Genomic DNA, 5,380 nt, shown 5'->3' on the forward strand with positions numbered 1-5,380 from the left:
TGCACGGCCTGGACCCCTGCCGATCCTGCGCCCCCACCTTCCAGCAACTCCCTCCCCAGCTCTCAGGCTCTTTCAAGGGCAGCACAGTCTCCTAATTTTTTAATTGCTTTTCTAATTTGAAAATTAAGCAGGTGCAGAGACACCTGCAGGGAGGTGCTGGCTTCAGAGAGGGGCTCTGCTCACACAGCTGGGGCGCTTCCCAGGGGCTCTCTACTCCAGCCCTGGGTGCACACCCCAGTAGCCTGAGTGCCCCCTTCTCTTCTGTACCCCCTCCCAGTGTGACTCAGAGAACCAACAACCAGCTCCCGCACTTCCATGTGCACAGAGAGGCCTGCCCCCCGCTGGCACTGGGACCCCCGTCCCGAGGTCCTTGCCCCCCCTCGCTGGCACCGGGACCCTCATTCCCCGGTCCTTGCCCCGCTGCTGGGACCGGGACCCCAGTCCCCGGGTCCTCACCCCCGCATCGGCCCCTCAACACTGCCTGGGGGAGGGCGGGGGTAGGGGAAAGGAGAGCCGGGGATGAGCCCCTGTCCTCGGAGAGAAAGCTGGGCGGCTAAGCTCTGGCGGGCAGCCTGGGCGGCAGGGCCAGGGTGTGGTCAGCAGCCCCAGCCCGCCATCTGCCTGCCTCTCCCATGGCAACCGGCCCCAGCGTGAGGGCAAGGGGAGGGGCGACGGCACATGCCATCTGCCACCCCCACCTGCTTCTGCCAGAGGACAGGTGCCGACACCCACCGCGGCCCCCAAGGGGCAGTGGTGTGACCCCGACATCAGTGGGGGTCAGGGGGCCAGTGGGGTCACAGGAGAGGACTTCGGGAGCCCAGGGCCGCGTGAAAGCAGAGACAGCACAGCCACGGCGGACCCGCCCGCACCTGCTCCAGCCTGCAGGGGGCGCCACGCGCCCCGGGCCCACCAGTCCTCTCCAGGTTGGCCTGTAGACCAGGAGCTCTGATTCCACCCGGTGTGGGGCCTTCCGTGGTCACTGCGTCTCTCAGAGCCTCTGGGACTGGCCAGGACGCTGCAGGCACACTCATGCCTCTGCCTTACACACCAGCCCTGCCCCACCAGGCACGTTCCCGGGCACCCACACTTCGTGCACAAGTGCCCTCTAGTAAGCCCCCCCGACCTCCCAGCCAGTTTCCACATCCCCTGAACGGTTCTGCAGCAAAAACCTTTCTGCAAAGCCCAGGTGCCCCCAGACCCCCAGTCACCGCAGAGAGGTGGGCAAGGTCTTCCCCCAGCCCGGGGACTGGGGTGTGGCCGTAACGGGGTCTATCAGGACACATCCTCCAGCACCCGCTCCCCGCTGGGACACCACTGCCAGAAAACAAGTCCTCATCCTCGGGGAACGTCCACTCCAGGGTGGGTGCGGGGGGCAAGCGGAGAGACACTGAATGTCTGGGGGAGAACGACACAGAGAGGGGCTTCTTTATGCAGATGCTAGGGGTCCTCGCTGAGGAGGTGGCATTTGAGCAGCATGTGACTCTTCTGCTCAGGCTCATTATACAGAAAAAAGTAAGTCAAGGTTTTTAAAAAATAGCACAGGCATGCCAACAACTGCCTGGGTGTGAAGTGCAGCACGCGGGGCAGGACAGGCTCTCAGGCCAGCCGCCCCCACTGCAGCTTCCTGAGGGGTCAGGTGTCCTCAGGACCTGTGGACTGCCTGCCTGGCAGGGAACCTTGGCGGGCAGCCAGCGACAAAGTGGGGAGCCCAGGAATCCGTCCAGACCAGGGAGGGTGGAGAGACAGGGGCCGCTCCCGGGAGAGCTCCATCTCCTCCTAGAAGCCTCTCCCCACCAGGAGCTCTGGCAGGTACGGGACCTGGGAAGAGGGGATTCAAGCCCCAGATACCTGGGGAGGGCTGTGGACAAGAAGGCATGGGTCACACCACTCAAACAATCACGGTACTTTGGGCAACTCGACATTTAGGGAACACAGACACCTCTGGGCATGCCTCAAGGCACACAGTCCCGGATATCAGGTTTTATAAAATACTGAAATAGGTTATTATACCACCCCCAACACTAGTATGTTCCAGTATTAAAAGCCCTCCGCACACAAGGACTAGAGACAGACATCCATCAGCAAGAGAGCAGGACATACATAAACTCAGAGTCCGAAGTGACTGCTCAGCACAGCAGCGAAGACAGAACTATTGATACATACCCTGCGGGTGAGAATCTCAAAATCAATTTGCTGAATGAAGTCAGACCCCAGAGTATACACTATAATATGCTTCCGCTTGCCTCAAGTTCAAAAATAGGTGAAACCTTGCCATGATGGGAGAAATCACAATGCTGACCACCACAGAAACGAACACAACGCTGTAAAATCACCTACATACCAATAAAAAATTAATTTCCTAAAACAAATTCATGGGATAATCATAGTTTTTCCTTCTGAAAAACAAAACAAAACAAAAAACAGAATGTTGACCATGCTATAGGGCTGGGGCACGTTTGACAGTAAGGCAGTATTTGGGAACTTTCTGAGATGATGGAGGGGCTCATCATCTTGATGCGACTGACGGTTACATGGGGTCTACATTAGTCAAAACTTACCCAACTGTACACTAACGTCTGTCCATTTCACTACGTAGAAAACCTTCTCAGTTAAGAGAGTCTCAACTGGTAAAAATAAAACAAATCACAGAGGAAACAATAAAAAGCATTAGGAATACCCAAAAGTAGGTATTGCAATCCTAAACCCACCGCGTTACCCTTTTCGCCCTAGCCATCAGGGAGCTTCAAGTTAAATTTGTATGCCTACCTTCCCCATACATTACAAAGTTCTGGATTTTGTGATGATCCCAAACTCGGCCTTCACTATAATCTGTTTCAAATCCTTACTGGAATTTGGCAGGGTTTAAATAATAAAATTGAATTAGTGAAAAAAAAAAAAAAAACCCTTAGAGAAGGGATTAACTTTAGAAAGCCGTAACTTGTGACCAGTTCTCCTAGCAGGCATCCATCACCACCTCCCAGGTCCCTGACCTATCCCCAAATCTTCATCTTGAAGATAGGGAGACTGTGGTCCAGCAAACTGAGAGAAAGCCGAAGAAACGATGGGGTTAGACTAGGATGCAATCAAAGCAAGCAGCTGTGATGAAGCCCCGTCAGAGGCTGGGGAGGCACAGCTGAGTGCAGGGGGCACACCTCTTGCTGGGCCACGGGAGGCGGGTCAGGAGGGGCCGCCTCCTAGCCTTGCGGTCCTGCCTCACCCACAAACTAGAGCCCCCTCCTTGAAGGGCCAGGACCCACCCCATGGTGGCTCCTTCCCACCCAGGACCCTGCCTGTCCCATGCTGGGCAGGCTGCTCCAGCCACATCTGAAATCAGCCCGGCGCCCACCAATCCAGCAGCTTCCACCTCCTGCTACACGGCACTCACTCTTGGGGGCACTCAGGGCAGGGCACCCAGCCGGCCTGGGACATGGTGGGTCTGCTGTTGGCCCCACTGAAGGGCACTCCATCTGCCAGGTGAGGGCAAGTACCTGTCCATCCAAGGCTGAGACAGGGGTCCCACAGGCAGGCAGGGGAGTAGCCAGGGTCATCCCACGGCTTAAGCCCTGGCAGGATCGGGCCACAAAAAAAGGGCTACTGGAGGCAGACTGGGCAGGCCAAGGGGAATCACAGGGGCAGGGGGGCTGGTTGTGCAGGAGCCAGGAGTGGGTCTTGGCTGCCGTACCAGCCACCAGTGGCAGGATAAAGATAATAACCTCAACAACAGTAGCTACTATGACTTATTAGCCTCTTACAGAAAGCTTTCTGCAAACCTCGCCAAGATCTCATAAAACCCCAAGAGCTCAGTGCCCTTACAATCCCCAGAACACAGAGGACACAGGCTCAGAGAGGTTCAGGGGTTCGCTCAAGGTACAGACGACCCTGCCCCATCATTCTGGAGCCCTGGCCCTTGACCCGCCAAACATCGTCCCTCCAGAAGCGACTCTCTGGGGCCCCATCAGCCCCCAGCCGGGCTTCCAGGGCCTGCACAGGGATGCAGACCCCAGGCTGTGGGGGCTGGCCGGGGGTCATCGGTGCTCCCAGGACCACCTCCTCTGCAAGCGATCAAAGCAGGCTGGACAGAGAGGAGCCAGGCAGCCCGGGTCTTGCCCCAAGAGCCTGACGGCAATGAGGCAACCCCCCTGATGAGTGCACAACCACCGCTGGGAATCCTAGAGGGCTTCCCGCAGGGGGCCCTCTGCTGAGCGAGAGGAGGGACGGGGAGCAAGGCGGGGTCAGGGTCGGAGGTCACTTCCCGAAGAGCCCAAGGCCCGTGGGAGGGGCGTGCCTGGCGCTCTGGAGCCTGAATCGAGGACCTTGGACTTGGGCTCTGCCAAGCTCCACTGCTCTCTTCTGCACCCGTTCTCCCAGGCCCCCACGGCTGCTGGCCTGGCTGCCCAGGCCGGAGCCGCCCAGTCCCCTGGCCAGCTCTCTAGCAGTGGCAGCAACTGACACAGACCCAGGCACAAACGGCACCCTGGGACCGTTGGCAGAGGCTCAACCAGGTGCCACTCCTGCTCCATGGACCTCCCAACGGGCTGACCTGCCCTGCCGCACCTCCCTGGAGAGCTGCTTAGCCACCGGGAGCCCCAGAAGCCCCACATCCCATGGGTGCTGAAGGGCTGACTCGGACTCATGCTCAGAAAGCCACGAGCAGAGGGGCGCTCTCTTAGTGGCCCTGGCCTCTGCACAGCTCAGCAGGCCGCAGCCCCCAGAATTACAGAGGCCACGCTCGCTTGCTGGCTTTGGATGCCGCCCGACTCAGTTCCCAGCCTGGCCCCATCCCCCAGTGGCCGTGTGACCTGGCAGGACGACAGGACCTCCTTGAGCCCAGCGCCCAGCACAGGGAACGCTCCACACACAACAGCACCTCGCTCCTTGAAAGAACCCGTCCCTCACTTAATACAGGAAGGAGCAGAGGAGAGGCTGGAGCGGCTGTGCCCATTTCACAGACAGGGAACAAGAGGCAGGAACAGGCAGCAGACAACTTCTCTACCAGCTGGAAGCAGGCTTCCTACCTGACACTGCTGGGGGGCAGTGTCACTCCTAAATTCAGAAGAGGCCAGTGCCCACCAGGGGTCTCGGGTGAGTGATGTAGCCATTTCCCTTGCCAAATGCTTCCTGCCTGCCAGAGAGAGGAGGCGGGCCTGGGCACTGAGCAGCCATGCCCGAGAGGAAGGCAGACGTCAGAGAACAGCCAGGAAGCACCTCTCCTGGCGCTGTGTCAACTCTGCCCTCAGCTCAGGGCACAGGCGGGATATAAGGAAGGGAGTCGGGAGGACCCTGCATGCCGTTCTCTCTCTGGGCCCCAGTTAGTCGTACAGTCGTGTCTGACTCTGTGCGACCCCATGGACTGTAGCCCACCAGGCTCCTCTGTCCATGG

Source organism: Capricornis sumatraensis, chromosome 20, assembly GCF_032405125.1.
Source record: "Capricornis sumatraensis isolate serow.1 chromosome 20, serow.2, whole genome shotgun sequence".
Classification (NCBI taxonomy): domain Eukaryota; kingdom Metazoa; phylum Chordata; class Mammalia; order Artiodactyla; family Bovidae; genus Capricornis; species Capricornis sumatraensis.